The 17,549-nt window shown below is 40.0% G+C and overlaps 1 protein-coding gene across 13 annotated transcripts in view; it reads left to right on the top strand.

Moving 5' to 3' along the window:
- Positions 1–912: 912 nt before the first annotated feature.
- Positions 913–17,549, top strand: part of ZNF532 (zinc finger protein 532) — a 118,181-nt gene continuing 101,544 nt past the window's right edge. Inside the window, exons 1-3 of one of the 13 annotated variants that reach the window (XM_072605936.1) lie at positions 7,428–7,786; positions 9,095–9,203; positions 9,695–9,731. The gene's annotated coding sequence lies outside the window, so the exon portion shown is untranslated. Of the gene's footprint in view, positions 6,491–6,678; positions 7,276–7,427; positions 7,787–7,921; positions 8,130–8,218; positions 9,204–9,694; positions 9,732–17,549 lie in introns of those variants that run through there. The other 12 variants (XM_072605934.1, XM_072605932.1, XM_072605935.1 and 9 more) reach the window with 12 other exon arrangements.

Here is a 17,549-nt window from a genome sequence, read left to right as displayed (position 1 = left end):
TTCTAGCTTTCACTTTTGGGGTGTCCTCCAATCTACTAAGTGGGTCCATTTTATTTTTGGACAGCTATAATTTTAGGAAAGTTTTTTCCTGGCATTGAGGCAAAATCTTCTCTCAAACATTCAATTATTGCTACTAGTTCTACCCTCTGAGGCCCAGAAAAACAAGGACATGATAGCCTTTTAAATAATTTAAGATACTTATACCCTAGCTATCCTTTTCTTCTCTGAATTAAACATCATCAATTTCTGTAACCAATCACTGATTCTCCAGATCTCTCATTATGTTGGTCATGCTTGTAGGAAGTCCCTCGGATTTTTTAATGCCTTCCTAAATTGTGGTTCCAAGAACTGAACATGGTATTCCAGATGTGGTCTGCTATAGATGTGTCTGCTACAACAGGAGTATCACTTCCCTTGTTCTGGACATTGTGCCTCTGTTGATATAGACAAAGATTTTGTTAGCTTTCTCCTTCCTTCCTTCCCTCCCTCCTTCCTTCCTTCCTTCCTTCCGCACTGCCATGGCACACTGACTCATGTTGAGTTGTTGCCCAGAATTTTTTTCTCACATGAACTACTATCTAGCCATGCTTTCTCCATTTTTGTACCTGTATGATTGATTTAAAAAAAAATTAAACGTCTTTAGTTAGTTCTTTTCTTTTTTTTAAATAGACTTTTATTGATATATTTTGTGTTTATATCACTAGATCACTTTGTATCTCTTCCCTCTCTCAATGAACCATCCTTTGTCAAATATATATATGCATATATAATATACACATTTTTTTTAAATGAGAAGGAAAAAGAAAATCAGCAAAACTAATTGCTATGTTGAAAAAAATGATGTAATATACAATGTTCCACAATTATCTTCTCCTCCACCTCTGCAAAAGCAAGAGGTGGGAGAGGTATCTCTTTTCTTATTTTTTCTTTGAGACCAAGTTTCTTCTTAATCATTTGGAAACATTGATTTCCAAATGTGTTTGTTGTTTTTTGTATTAACATTGTTCATTTTGCAGCCATCTCTGAGATCTTAAGTAAAACCTTAAAATCAGGGGCTCTTTTTCTGGGGTCTCTGGATTTTTTTTTTAATGTTCTGATTACACTCTCCATATTTATACATACATACGCATACAAACGTATATATATATATTTTTTTCACACGTGAATATATATATATACATATGTACATACATTTCCTTTTGTAATCCTATTATGTACTTAAAAACTTTATTCTGAGAAGGAGCCCACAGGTTTCACCAGATTGGCAGAGGGGACCATTAAACACACAAGCGTAAGGACTCCCATAACCCCATGAGAGATAATAGGATCGAAGACCTAGGACCAGAAGGGGCCTTAGGCATAATCACCTCTACTCTCCCCCCCTCCATTTTGCAGATGAAGATACTTGCAGAAGAAGAGAGGGTGAGTTGCCAATGGTCACACAGGTAGTAAATGCTGGAGTCTGAATTTAACCCACATCTTATGATTCATCTTCCTGAGTTCAAATTTAGCCTTAGCCACTTGCTAACTGGGTGACCCTGGAAAAGTCACTTAACTCTGTTTTGGTTCCTCATCTATAAATTTACAGTTATTTCTATTGGGCTTTATTTGATTAGATCTATTCTGCTGTTCTAGACAAACTTTTTGAATCCTGGATATGTTGTCTAACCTATTTCTCCTAACTTTCTGTTAACTGCACCTTTGCTAAAAATGCCCATCAAGGGCATCATTCAAGTCATTGACAAAAATCATTTGTTGCTCCAATCCGTCAAGTTGCAATTTTTTCCTTTTAGTTTGGTGTTAGCTTAGTCTGACCAGATGGTATCCCGACCTAGAATCTCAGTGGATGTGTACTGTAGATTGTTTTTCTGAAATAATTACAGTTCATTATGCTCTAACCCAATATATGTCTTCCCCCAAAGCACCATGCTTTTCTCACAACAAAAGCCACACTGCTTATGGGGACAATAGAGGTAGGTTTCCTACACTCAGGAACTTTATCAGTGACATTTTTTTTAAAAGACATAGGTGCTTACTAAAAGTGGCACCACAATTTTATACATGTTAAATGGTTAAGAAATACATAAATACTACAATAATTAGTGGCTGTTCCTTGGTCTACCCTTGGGGTGGGAAAATTCTCAGTGGGGGAGGGTAGCCCACTCCCCCCAGCTTCTATTGTATCAGAAGATACACAATAAATATGGCACTTTTTCTTGACAAAGATCTGAAGTTTGATTGTGGAAGTGAGTGTCCAGTGGCATAAAGAGGAGTGCAGTTTATGAGTTACTGTGAAGTGGTGTAGCTTTTTGCCCTCTTGCTCATAGAAGAAATTAAGCAACAGCAAAGTCAAAATTCATGTAATGCTCAAAATGTTCCATACTATATCAATCCTGTTGGAATAAACTCTAGTTTTCAAAATAAGAGTTATAGCAGAATTGACTATTTTATTTTCAAATTAAGATTTACCTTCTCTCCCTCCTACCATTTCTCTCCATGGGAAAGAGACAACACACACACACACACACACACACACACACACACACATTGTTGCAAACAAAACAAATTTTGCAATGGCCATGTCCAAAAAAGTACTTCTTGGTTTATTTCCTAAATCCATTACCTCTTTATCAAGATGTGGGCAGCATTGTTTCAGCACTAGTACTCTGAAATTGTGATTGGTTATTATATTGATCAGTGTTTCCAAACCTTTCAAAGTTGTTACAATGTTGTTATTTCTTGATATTTTTTCTCTTGCTTCTGCTCACTTCACTCTGTATCAGTTCATAGAAATCTTCCTGAGGTTTCTCTGAAACTTTCTCTGAAACCCTTCATTTCTTATAGTCCAATAGTATTCCATTACATTTATTTATTCCTTGCACTGCAAAAAAAGGTGCTATAATTTTATACATATGGATCTTTTTGCTTCCTCTTTTTGATCTCTTTGTGATATAGATCTAGTACTACTATCACTGGGTTAAAATATATGCAATTTAATAGCCTTTGGGACATAGTTCCAAACTGCTTTCTGTCTTTCCAGGAGTGGGAATGGGTTTATACTTTGACATCTTCTCTGGTTCCTATTCCCAGCCCCCCACTCCCATGCTCAGTAAGATGGGTTTTGAGGATGGTTTTTTGAGATCATGGGTGCAGCTTGACTTTTCTCTGCTAGATTTAGTGACCTATAATGGATTAGACTCATGGATTTGGTTTCCTTGGGACACATTCTAACAGGCTAAGGAAATTATCTCATAAAAGCCCAGAGATTCATTTTTCTAATGCTTTAGCTTGAATGTCAAACTTAAAAGATTCATCCAAACTAGTTTTTCAGTTTTAGAAGAATCAAATTTTTATATCCTTCACCTATAGATATTGAGTGCCCAAGCAGTGTCTATATTACATGTGTCTCCTTGCCATGGGAGATGTTTTATTATGCAGTTTATATAGTTAATGAAAGGCAAAGGGATTTTCTTTGTTAGCTCATTTAGGATCACCAGAATTGAAATGTACATCATTACATCTATCCTCTCTATCTTTCTAGTGGACTCATCATATTTATTTAGTTATAAATCTCCTCAATTTTACATATTAGCCAAGCCAGATAATCATAGCAATTTTTTTATCATCACTAAAAACAAAATAAAATCTGGTAGGTATTTTCGATGAGCACTGGGATACAAAAATCTAAAACTGCATGATTAAAGGATAAAGTAAGCAATACTTTTTAAAAAATCAATGATAAATTTAGACTGTATCTTTTCAGAGTGCATAGATCTTTCAGTTTGAAGAGTTGCATACAGCAATTACACCTAAGAAAGTATATTTGTCACCTCTTACATACTCTGTCTATAGTATGTTTGCCTATTTCCACTGAGGATTGTGGAGGACAGAAGGATATGTGGAGGCTATCTCTATGCCTACAAATGAGGTCTAGATCTTAAAAAAACAGAGCTGGCATTTTGAGGTCCACTGATGGGTGTCTATTGAAAAATCAGATCCCTTTTGATTTATACAGCAAAACCAAAAGAAAATAAACAAACGCACGCATACACCCCAAAACAACAAAATCCCCAAGGAACCAAAATTCTTGTAGTTTCTACGTGGCATTAATATCACATGGTTTCTTTGTGTTGACCTTTATGCATGACACTGAGAAACAATAATTTATTTCAATCTTGCATAGGCAGGTGACTACCTCTGCTGTTATAGTTGTACAAAACAGTAGGATACATTGTATCCTTCCACAGGGTTTTTTTTTTTTTTTGTATTTTTTATTTTTGGTGAGCATAAAGGTTTTTTTATTTTATACTGTGGATTAAAAAAAATTCCTTCCAACACAGGAATTTTATAATTCTGTGAAATGCAGCATTTTGGATCTTATGCTTTTGGTTGTCTATTTCTTCTGTAAGTAACAAAGTTGGCAAAATGGTTCATCCAAATCCCTGTAGAAATAAACGGTTTTGATGATATGTAGGAAAACTGAATCTTCTATCACCAGTTTGATAAATTTATATGTTTTGAAGACTATCATAATGGATCTATTATCTGTGAATCCAGGCACATTTGCAAACCAATTTTCTCTATGACTCCTGCTATTATGGGAAAGTCTTGATTTGAAATGTTTTTGAAAAATGACCTGTTCAAAAACAATCTTTGCCATTTCGAGACCATCAGGAAATTCTGAAGACGAAGACACTCCATGTAAAACATTCTACTTACAATATTGGAACCCTTCGAATCCCTTTAGCTGCTCTGTCACATGAATGACAATGTAAAGAGATGAGGAAATGCCATCAAATTGGTTACAGGGTGCAATCTATTCAATGCTATAGTATTTATTAAATATCATGGCATGCTTGTCATATACTTCCATAGAATATATAACAATACCATGAGTACATACCAGTAGTCCATTGCAGATTATATATTGTAGCTTATAGGGCCATGGGCTCAATCACGATGTGGAGAAGAAAAAAATCGAAGTTCAAGTGAAATTGAAAATACAATTCATACAGGAATGGAAGTGATTATTTTCAGGTCCTTTATGATCTTCCATTTTATCATATGGTACTTGTAAATGTGAGGTATGTTGGTGAAAATTTTGCCATTTGCACAAACCTTTCTAAAACTGTAAATATAATCAAATTTATATGTAACTACAAGTAATTTGTTATTTTAGACTAAAGAATAATGACATCTCAGATTACATTTCAGTTCATTCATATGAAGTTTTTTTTTTTAGATAGAAAAACTTATGTTCATTTCTAACTGTGTAACAAGAACAATGGAAGTTAATGTAAGGTACACATCTTTCAAGTGCTTTTCATCTTTCAAATGCTCTGCAGACATTAACTAATTAATCTAATTTAAAACCAACAAAAGAAAACACCCAGAAATATTTCATGCAGTAAAGAGTCAGTTGTAAATATTCTTTGCTACAGGAGTTTAGTCAAATAGTATAGCAGGTTTTTAAAAAGGTGGAGACTAGTCTGTGCAGTATTTGCAGGGGCAGAGCCAACTGAAGCCTTAGCAGACTTGGAGAGAAAGGCATTTTTTCTTTCCTTTTTCATTACCAGATTTTCCCATTTTGATCTATTCCCAGTGGTTGCTCAATTGGCATTATGTGTTTTAAATTGGTTTTCAGTTTTGTGAGATGTTTCCTAAAAAAATGCAGATTGTGGACATTTCAAAAACCATGACACACAAATGGATAAAACAAGAGGCTCAATCTACAGTAGAAAACCATGTAATCTCACCTTTAAGCCATGAAAAGGTGAGACATTTTAATACTATACAAGTGTCTGACTATTGTATACTCTTTAAAAATACCATATATGTTCTATTTACAAAAAAACCCTCAAAAACACCTTGCTTCTAGAATTTGAAAACTTGGGCTTTTTGCATCTTGTTTTCCTTTCCCTCTGACTTTCTTAATACCATTTTCGTCACTTTTAAAAAACTACGGTAGAAACGAAAATGGCAGTTTAACCAAGTCCCAATTCCTTTTTATTCTTGGATAAGCAAAATGCGTGCCTTTTTAAACTCATTCTCCCCACTGGGGTGTCTTCACTCCTTTTGTGGCACGGTTTAAAGAGAAAAGGGCTTCAAGCTGGACCTATAAATAAAAGGCCCCTTCTTTATTCTCATGGGAGAAGCTGGAAATTAATTTCTCTTAGGATTTCCCCCTCCCCCTTTTTTATTTGCCACCATTATAAGGCTAACAGAGCCACCACTCCTCCTTCTTTTCCTTAGGATCTCCCCCCTCCACCCTCAGCCTCTCGATATTTTCCAGCCATCTTTAGCAAGGCCTTGCTCTCCAGTAGCTGCGGCTTGCGGCCGTTTAAAGGACTGAGTCAGATCCTAAAATGTCTGATTGAAATACACGTTGGACAAAAAAAAAAAACCTCCTCTCTCCATCCTTCTCACCACCACCACCATCACCAGGGCGGGAGTTAAAATCCAGCAGCCCCATATGGGTGAGACTTGGCAGGTCTGTCAGACTTATTTTAAAATTCGTAATAATCTAAGCTAGTTATAAGAATAATAGCATATTGCATGCCTTTCTCTCTAACCAACACCCCCCCCTCCCCAATCTTCCCTTCCCCCAGCCGCAGCCCCCCCTGCCCCTCCCCCTTCTCCCTTTCCTCTCTTTTGTTCGCTCGGCTCTCCGGCCGTGCCTGGGCGAGCTGGGGCCACGGCGGCACCCTCCCCTCCCTCCCTAGGCCGCAGCTTCTGCTCAGCCCCGGGCTGGCGGCGCCGCGCGCGGCCTACTCCGCCGAGCCGCCCTGGGTCGTCGCGCGCGGCTCCCCGGGAGAGAGGCACAGGGCCGCGCGCGGCGGGGACCCGAGCGCCGGCGCCCGCCTGCCCGGCCGGCCCGGGGCTGCAGCCTCTTCCAGGCCCCGGGGTCTCTTTCGGTGGGGCTGGGCCCCGGCGCCCCTGCTGCTGTGCTGGCTCCTGTTGCAGCTGCCCAGGGAGCTGAAGCTGCGGCGCAGCCAGTGGTAGTAGTAGTAGCAGCAGCAGCAGCAGCAGCCACAGCAGCAGCAGCAGCAGCCACAGCGGCGGCGGCGAGGCCGCCCCAACACACACACACACAGACCCAGGCAGCGGGAATGCAGATGACACGCCCGTAACATGGAAGCAGCCGCCGCCGCTGCCGCCGCCGCAGCAGCAGCCGCCGCCGCCGCCACGACAGCTAGAGCAGCAGCAGCCGGCGGCGCCGAGCTAAACAAAGGTCATCCGGGCTTGACCGCTGCAAAGGCCAACACCGGGAAGGGGGTGGGTGTGCGCCTCTGTGTGTGTGTGTGAGTGCGGGGTGTGGGTGGCTACAAAGGTGAGGGTCGGAGGGCAGGAAGGAGCCAGCCGAGGGGGGCCTGCAAGGCGTGGGGGGGCAGCTAGGGCGCGTGTGCATCTGCCCCTAGCAGCTGCCACCACTGCAGGGGTGGGTGGGGCGACCACGGGCGCCTCGTGGCCCCCTTGGCCTGCCAGCCCCGGCCCCTCCGACCTCTTCTCTGGGAGAGCTGCGCTTCCCTTGGCTGCCACTTTCCTGGGGGGCTGGAGAAGGGCGCCGCTGGAGCTAGGCCCCACGGCTTCTGAGAGGGGGCCACGTGAGCAGTGGGGCACTCCTTCTCCTCCTCCCCTCCCCCAGCACTGTCTCCACACTGTTTATTTTAAAGGGGCCTCTGTCCCCCCACTCCTCCCCGTCTTCCCCTTCATCCTTCCTTCTCCCCATGGACATCCCCAGCTTTCTGCCCTGGGGTGAAGGGATCTGGACTTGTTTTCTCCCCAGGTACTCGAGAGAAGAGGAGAAGGTTGGAGAAAGAGGAGGGGGTGGTGGCTGACTGGGTGGGCGGGCGGGTGTGGGGCATGTGGTGGTGATGGTGGTGGTGGTGGTGACAGTATTGGGAGAGAGGGGAGGGCAGGGAGGTGGGGTGGAGGAGAGTCGGGGTGTCCACAAGCCCGCAGCTCTGTGCTTGGGGTTGAAGGCCGTCGTGTGCAGCAAACGCATCCTGAGTGAGGACACAGCTCTAGATTTTTCTTTCTTGGGGGGCTCTTTGTTAGCTCCCAACACAGACACCCATACACACATAGAAACACACACACACACACAGATCTGAGCCAGGTTGTGGGAGGTAAGTGGGGAAAGGAAGGAGGGGGAAATGGATGTGCTGGGAGCTTCGGGTAGAAGGGAGGGGGGGAATGGGGCCCTGAGAGGCTTCAGGGGCGCTGGAGAGGTGAGCATTGCCAGGGGCTGTGCATGTGTGCTGGGGTGGGGGCATACACGAGGACTTCCCCCTCCTCACCAGGACCAAAAAGGAAAAAAGCAACCCCTAGCGAGATCCCCCCTGCGCTGTGGATTTTCAGGGACTTGTTGGCAACTCAGCGAGGGTTGCCATAGCTTTTTTATGTAGGGTGACCAGAACCGGCTGAAACTGGTTTGAGGCAGATCAGCTCCTGAACACAATGCAGTCACTGAGCTACTTACTACACTGGGATAGCTGCTTCCTCCCTTCATGGCAGCCAAAAGCAGAGGAGCTTGCAGGAAGGTATCATCCCAACACACTATGTGAATGCACACTTTAGACACCACACAGCACTGGTATGTGTCTAATGTAGTCCTGAAAGATTCTGTATAGGGCAGAGGAGGAAAAAAAATGGACAGGTTTGCAGGATCTGAGGTTACTTGGGCTTTTCCTGCCTTTTTCTTTTGCTTAAGGGATGGACAAGGAGCTGAGATTTATGACCCTTATTAAAGAAAAAACGTGCTTTGCTAGGGTGGGGACACTTGGTTTTTGCAGTCTCTTTCTCTCTCTCTTTTAACAAAACCAAACCAAAATGAAGTGATGGCTTTGTAATTGTGGTTTTATTTGTGACTTGGAGAATGCTGCTTTTTGCATGCTGTTTTCTTTTGCAGGATATGTGCTGTCTTGTGCTTTTCCTCTTAGATGCTATTAATGGGTGTGTGTGTGCGTGTGTGTGTTTATGTGTGGGGGGTACATCTGACGGTTGTGAAGGCCAAAAGGTAACAACATTGTTCTGGAAATGAGCATTTCAGTGATGCTTGTAAGGCATACATACTGTCTTTTTTTTCTTGTAGGCCTATTGACTGGGGCTGCTTTTAACCATTTCATATTTGCAGAGGTAATGCATCTGTGTGACAGTAACTGAGCATTGATCAGTCTTTCCAAAAGGTCAAGGTTCACAAGGTGAGATAACGATATTTTGAGCATGAATGTAATGATTTGAAGATACATGCATACTGACCACCAGTTGGTTCACTGGTGAAGATATTGTGGTTTGACTCCACAAGAAATACCATATTTTATCCAAGTTTGATGGGATTAGCATGACTTTATGATGACATTGTTACCAGAGCTAACTTAGGATGGCTTCATTTTAAATGGCATGTGCATAGGCATCTTGCTGGCTACTCAGTTTCAAGAAATAGGCCTTGGTAAGTGCCGAGTGCAAATGCTGGTAGGAAACCTTGGGCCTTGTAGGGAGAATACATTGTTTTGCATTGCACCACAGTCCTACCCATGTAGCATTTTCACATGTAGCATTTTCCGTATGGTTACATAAAAGGTAACAGCCTCCTGAAATGGAGGCCACCTGGTTATCATTTTAGCGTTCAAAGGCTTTGGAGTTAGACATACATTTTCTTCATTCAACTGACCAGCTTTATTTTACTTTGCAGCATTGTCTCATCCTGAAAGGGATTCATTTGGAACCAAGTGAGGAATGTTTTAATGATTTTGGTGCTGGTGGTAGTAGTGGTGATGGCTGTGTTGAGGGGGGATTGAATGTTCTAGTGGATTTTTTGTGGGATACATTTTAATGTGGAATAGTAATGAAAAATCAAAAGAACACTGGATGGGCTGGCATCTTCTGCCAAAGGATGCCTATTTCCAACATATAACGTCATGATCATGGGTAATGGAAAAGTCTCTAATGTCTTAAAAATATATTCTTAGATTAGAGTTGGCTTTAAATTTATCATGGAAAAGTAAAGGCTTTGGAGGAAGAGAAGAGAGAAGAAAGCAGTCATGATTGTAGCAAAGTGAAGAACAAAGGCTGTTAAAGCTTACCCAGGAACACTGAACATTTTTGCCTTAGGGATCCTTGTGAAAGGACTGTAGCTCCCCTAAACAGGAAATCAGCAACTCCAGAATGTTATCCAAAATGATGTTAACAGATATAACCAGTCCTGCCTGTTGGAGCTTAGTAAAGCTATAATCATAGGGTGAGCATGGAGAGAATGATTGAAAATGAATTTTTGTGACTAGGGAGAAGTGGTTATTTTGCTTTTCTGTCTGTTCAGAAGAGCAGACAATCTCAGAAGCATTGAGAATTTTAAAATTAAGTTAAGTAGTGGTAGTTCTGGGCAGGATAGCTGAATTAAAGGGTGTCAGGTATGTAAGGGTGTGGTTTTTTATTTATTTAAAATTTAGTGTTACTTCAGACCTTAAGATTTATTTCAATGAAGTAATAACAAAAGAAAAGATTGTATTGTAGGTAAAAAAGAAATACTTTGTACAGGGTTTTGTGTAGATATTCTTTTCAGATTTGTTAAACTTGTAGAAAAATGGAGCAAGATTTTTTTAAAATGCTGCTAAAATTGTTTTTTAAATTCAGTATCATTTCTGAATGCCAGAGGGTTCTGTATTTTGCTATGGAATTATGCTTGCAAAGCGGACTCGAATCCACATTTCATATTTGTTGCATTTTCTGTTCTGCCAACCAAAATTCATATGACTAAACATAATCAGTCTTAATTTTAAAACAATAAGCTGATTTAAAATTGTGGTCACCGAAATCATTCCCCTTAAAGTCAGTGTTTCTTTTTTATTTAAATTTGGAAGACAAACCTCTGACTTGTGGCAGCTTTTTGTTTTTTTGCTAAGATGTTAAAAATGCCTTTTGGGAATTGCACACATAGAATATGCTTAAAGAGCATTTTGGTTTGAAGTCCTGTTGGTGGTTTTAGCTTTATGTTTTCATAAATCTTCTGGAAAATAGCATTTGGTTTTTGTATGTAGGCCAGTATTTCCAGCTGAAAATGCTGTTTAACGTTGGAGGGCTGCTTCTCTGCATCAGTAATCATGAGCTCATCTTGGATTGAGGTTTGTCTCCAGTATTTGAATTTAGACAGAAGCACAACAATTTAGCAAGTTTTAGGTCCCATTTCAGAGGTAGCTGAAGTTGGAAATGTGAATACAAACTGGTCGATTATGCATTAGCATGTTGAGTCTTGGGAAAGGGGTGAAATGTTGACATAGACATTTCAGGGCCCTTGCTTTGATGGTAGCTGGTTGCGCACGCAGGCAGGCCCTACCCTACCTCAAATAGAAAGCTCATTGAGATTGCCTGCAGCTGTACTGAAGCATTTCTGAGCATGAATTATAATCCAGTTTGAAGAAAGAACGTGTTAGTTTTGCTACAGAAGGTAAACTGGGAAGTGTAACTGGAGTCTTAACTCCATAGTTCTGATCTTCTTTTCAGAGAATTGTTTTTTTCCCACGTACATTAAATTAATGGCATTTTAAAAAACATGAATGAAATCTGATTTGTTGAGAAAGATGGACTTTTTTCTCCTCAGATTTTTTTTCCTGTTCTACTTTTGGGGGGATATCTTTTCAGAAGGATACTAGAGGAGGAGGAGATGGTCATCAACATTTAACAGATTATTTTTTTCTTTTATTGCTAGATTAATTGAGTTGCATATGTTAAAATTTTTGAGCCTGGATTTTTTGTTGTTGTTGTTCCCTTGAAATCCTTCTTTCAGCTTTACCCTGGGGTATAGGATGTCGTTAGTTAGTTTCAAATAACCTTCCTATATCCTTGGAATGGTATTTGGTAGAACTCCATGTAGTTATTCAGAGTTTGATGGCTAGGTTGCTGAGATGTAGAATGTCCAAAAGTGGCCAATAAAAGGAAAACAGGGTATTTCAAATAATTTTGGGTTACTATTTTCTATTCCCCTTAGCTATATATAACTCCCCTAATGAATTTTCTTCTTTGTGTTAATATTTTATATAATCATGTTTCTCATGAATTAAGAAATAACAACCTTTAAGTAATAAAAGAAACATCTACCCTTATCACCAGAAAAAAGATCAACCTTATGAATTGCATTTTAGACTTCTGAAGTCTTATTACATAATAGAAGTTTTGTGAATGGATATCAGAATGTGAGATGAAGTGATAATAGAAAATTATCTAATGAGATGACATGCTTCGCAACCCAAAACTAACCTGAATTTGCTAAAACTGGAAACAAGAAAAATCTAAGTACTGAAGTATTATCCTTTACAGCTATATTTACAGAAGTTTAATTTTTATAGCTGTCTTAAGGTTCATTCAAACATTTAATAATAATAGGTTCAACTAAGAGCTAGTCCCAAGTTCTAGGTTTATATACATACCAGTTGGATTCTGAATTTAGAGAAGACACACCTCATGCACATCAGCGCATAAGGCAGCTTAACCTAGTTATAATTTATTGATCTCAAAATACTGGCCTATGACATACCCATCAGGGTCCCTCATGTCATGATTCAGGTATGTGTCATACCTCATATGTGTTCTACTCAGGAGATCTCTTCCAAGACTATAGACTGGATATGAATTAGCCCCCACATATTGAGGCTTACCCTCAGAAGTAAACAGAGAGTTGGAGCATTTTACAAAAACATCAATTGAGGGTACCCCAAGGACTTCTGACTGTATCAGACCGAATTAAGTAAGAAAAAGATGTCTGTAGACTTTGCTACAATTCCTTTGGTGCTTAGGGGTTACACCTATGGATTAGTCAGTTGTTCTATTTTTCTGTCAACCCATCGTCACCCCACCCTTCCTCTTGGGGAAGGAGCCAAGTCTGACCAGATTTTCTCATGACACAGAGAGACAGAGGGTGAGAAGAATAGACATAAGTAGAAAGAACAAGTTGTTGGGCCTGGCCTGTAGACTGTAGCTAGTGGCTTGTAATTGGCAACTGAAATGAGAAAAATACATTATTATTAACATTAATAATAATGATCATAATACCTGATGTGTCTCTATGTAGTACTTGAAGAGGTACAAATCGGGATATCCATTAACAATGTAGATGCCTAAGGTGACCATGACAGATATGGAATCTGTTTCATCTAGTAAGACACATACAATTTTGTTTAGTTGAGTAAAATTGACTATTTTAGTACCAAATATTCCTGGCATCCTTAGAGGTTTATTTGATTGAGAGTACAAAAATTTTAATAGTATTTTTCAAAATCAAGCCTTAATAGAGATTGTAACAAAGGTATTAGGTAAAGCATCATATATTCTCCATGAAATATATTTACATACTACATTCTAGGAATTCCTACTATCTTTTCAAGAAAGACAAGCCAATTGGTCTAGTGACAAATGTGGCTAATGACTGTCTTCAAGTTTCTGTGTAGCACTGGAGCAGTTTAAGAGTGTGAACAAAAATCTATATTCTAGAAGTGTTGATTGGACACATTTTTATGTGTGTTCATTTGAAACCTACCTCTCATCATTGATTTCATTGTAATATAATTAAAACCCACATTCCTTATACTCTTGTTCACTTTTATATTCCTTAATGAACTATGCATTAGAATAACTGAAAAATCAAAATAAAACATCATGTGTTTTACACATCTATACACATCCTTTCTGCTGTTCAGCAAATATAAAGATTTTATATACTGAAGAATGAAATGTGTGGTTATGTCTAGTTTTAAGAATTAGCTCTCTGGTACTATAGTTATATATGGATAGTTGAGATACTGAGAAGAGGATTCAATATTCATCTCTTTTCAGTTTGCCTTTAAATAGAGTAGTTTATTATTAACCTTTTCTCTAGAACATCCAGAATTTGATTCATAAATCCTTCCACTTCCTTTGTACTTTTGAAAGTGCCGAACTATGCTTGTCACTTCATAGAGACAAGAGGTATTAAATAAATCTTCATTTACTGTAGTCCCCGTGAAAGATGGTAATCACTCACTGCTCAAACTTTTAAGAGTAGAATTGCTTCCCTGCTTTTCATAGATTGTGGAGGGATCTACCTTTCCTTCCCTGTTTTCAAGACTTTTTTAGAGGGGAAGGGGAGATATGTAGGCATGAACTCATAATGTGTCTTACTAGTATTAACTGAATACTAAGTATTTTATCTTTGGAGGGCTTTAGTTACAGTGACTCTGTATATGCCCCAAAGTGAGTGAAACTTGGGATTAGAGAGGGTATATTTATTTCTTTTTTGGCCTTACCTTGCAGACAGAGAGTTAAGACTATTTGGTTACTTGAACTTGGATTCAAGAAAAATTTAAACCTGCTGGTGATTCATGTTGTCTGACTGATCATCCTTGGTATAATTTGTATTGACTTAAGGCATTAAAGAAGAGTTTTTTTGCCTCAACTGATCTACCAGAAATATTACATTTCTAGATATAAGCCAATAAGAGGGAGTGTGTGGATAGAAACCCTGCCTTGGAATCAGGAAGACCTGGGTTCAAGTTCCATCTGTCACACATGTTGGCTGTTCAATTAGGAGACTATTCTGGGGAACTCTCAAAGGTTATTAAGTTGCAAATAGTTGCTGAACTGCATTGGTAGAGGAAATTTCACCACTGGCGCACCTTAAATTGATAAAATCATGGGTCTTGAAAAAAGGGGTAGGGGTCTGTGTACAAATAAACATGTTTCTAATTTTCTTCTCTTCATGTTTTGGATGTTACAATTCTTACTGGTTTGGGGAGATAAAATATTGGAGGATAGGAGATTGTTTTCTATATAATTGCCAAGCCTTTTCTCACCCGTTTTCCACAGAATATGGACTCAGAGTACCAGGGAATGACCAGAGATGATTTTTCTTCCCAAAGCAGGATGCATTGGGATTGAAATTCCACACAGAATTCCTCTACTTTTCTATCTTCCTGATGGGGTGGGAGAAGGAAGGTTTTTTCTCCTCTTTCTTCCTCTACTTCCTCCTCTATTGTTTTCTTCTTCTTTTACAGAAGGTAGAGGAAGGTGAACAGCAACCAGCCAATAAGACCAGATTGGGGGGTTTAGATGGGGATGACTCTCTAAAAGAGATTATACTAAATTGTACTGTTTCAGTGAAGATGTGCCATGTGAGACCAGAGAATGGGACATGGGGGGCTAGTCCTCATCGGAGAAGCTCATCCAGGGATTTAACACAGGTTCGTAGAATTAAATCTGTAAGGGACTTTAGAGGTCATTGAGTCTAACCGAATTTTACGGATGAGGAAACAGGTCTAGAAAGATTAAGTGGCTTGCTCAAAATCACACAGCTAGTAACTGTCTGAGATGGAGTTTGAACCTGGGTCTCTCTGACTTTCTAACTCCAGCATGTTCTTCAGTACACCACGCTGCCTGTCAGCTGGCAACAGGAAACAGTGTGGCCTCATAGAATGATGACAAAAATCCCATGGGATTTGGTAATCTTATTTTACTGGATTATTCTGTTCTGTTGGGCAATACCACTGGGGACTGCTGATCCAGTCAGTTTTGGAAAAATGCATAGCTGTGAAAATGTCTCACATGTACCAGTATCTGCTGCTTCTTCCAACCCATGTACTAAGTATTTCATATGAATTATTTCCTGCTAAAGGATCTAAAGTTGGTCCCTGACACACTCCAGATCGAAACTGGAATCTTACCTAGTATGAGATAAAACTGCTATTGTTTATTCTCTAGATTCCTAGATTGGGCTCTCACTCCTTTCCTTCATGCTCCTTCTGATTCCAGTCTTCTAAGCCCCGGTTGTCTAGTTTCCTTTCCTGGGATCTTAGACTAGATTCTCTTCCTGGATTCCAGACCTGTTGCCTCTTCTGACCTATTACAACCTGCCAAATTAAAATTAAGATTTGTTAAGCAATTACTGCTTGTAGTGTAATACACTGGGTACCTGGGGAACATATAAAAGGTGGCATAAGTTGTAGTTCTGCCATGAGGAACTTAAAAATGTAGCAGTGGGGTAAGACAATTATTGATAAGAGTAATACACGGTAATACCTGATAACCACCTTAAAGGGGGATAAAATACATCCATCATGTGAAGTCTTTTAAGCCTTTCTGAATGTCTTCCTCCACTCTACCCACTGATCTCTCTAGCTTTCTTTAAGTCCAAACTAAAATCCCTTCATTTACTGGAAGACTTCCCCAACCTCTCTTAATTCTAGTATCTTTCCTTGGCTGATTACTTACTACTTATCTTGTTTGTAGCGTGCTCTGTAGAAATTTGTTTGCGTATTGGCTCCTCAATTAGATTGTAAACTCCTTGAGAGCAGGTAGTCTTTTGCCTCTTTTTGTACCCCCAGAGTTTGGCATAATACCTGGCACATAGTAGGTGCTTGATAAATGTTTATTGATTGATTGATCAGCTGCCTTGCTCTGAGCTTTGGTGCTGACACATCTTCTCAACCTGATTTTAGAGGCCTATTTCTGGCTTGACTGCTTTTGTGGCCATTCTCTAGGTCATCTCTGCTTCCTGTACCCCTATCCTTATCCTGGCTCTCCAAGTCCTGACTCTTTGCCCTGAATCTTCAACCAATTGCTACCTGAAATCCTGGTGTTGACAGGATAAAAAGGTAAATTCAACACAGAGATTAGATCTGAGGATGTTTGGGCTGGAGCCACCTGTTGTAATTTTAGTGGTTGTCATAGGGACTGTCATGTCTTGAGTCAACATGCAAAGGGCTGTTTTTACTTGACTAGTGCTCAGAATGAACCACCCCATCATCAGATGCCAGGTAGGTCCATTCTTAACTATGGCATAGTTTAATAAAATCAGCAGTAAATTAGGGAGTGAGTCCAGATTTATTGGATTATAGGATCCTAGACTTTGAGCTAGAAGAGACATTTGAATCAATCTAAGTTCAAATACCCTATATTATTGAGGAGAAAACTGAAGTCCAGAGTTTTATGTAATTTGCTTGGATCCTATAGCCATTAAGTGTCAGAGAAACTGAGATTGGGAGAGTTGTTTTTATGGTGGGTAGATCTGGACCTAGGACAGGTGGTCCAGGAAGAAGTATAGATTAGGGACAGATTCAGGAAACAATAGCAGAACAAGACTGTGGGGCAGAACTGGGTGGCAAATTAAAGTCAGGATGTCCATAAATAACTGGGAATAGATTTAGAAACTAGAGAGATCAAGGGGACACAGAAGGACAAAATAAAGTTGTGCAACTCAAAAGGATATAGTAAAAGACTAAGACAGACGTGAATATTAAAGGTCAAAGCAATATGGAAATCCCAAAGCATAGGAAGCAAGAGATTTGTAGGAGCTGAAAGGTCAGAGCAGGTCAATGGGAAACAAATTCAAACCTGTAGCAAAAACAAGAGCTCTAGCCACAGACTGCTTTGGACCCACAGCTTTTATATGACTCAAACTCAGGAAGGAAGTAGTCCCAGCCCAGCTCCTCATTGTGGGGACAAGGCATTGGGAGTACCTGTCTAAGGTGAAAAAAGTGTAGGCTGGGGGAAGTAGCAACGTCTTGCAGGTAAAAGGGAAAGACATT

Source organism: Notamacropus eugenii, chromosome 4, assembly GCF_028372415.1.
Source record: "Notamacropus eugenii isolate mMacEug1 chromosome 4, mMacEug1.pri_v2, whole genome shotgun sequence".
Classification (NCBI taxonomy): Eukaryota; Metazoa; Chordata; class Mammalia; order Diprotodontia; family Macropodidae; genus Notamacropus; species Notamacropus eugenii.
Note: the sequence above shows the minus strand (reverse complement) of the source record. Positions and strands in the feature narration are given on the sequence as shown.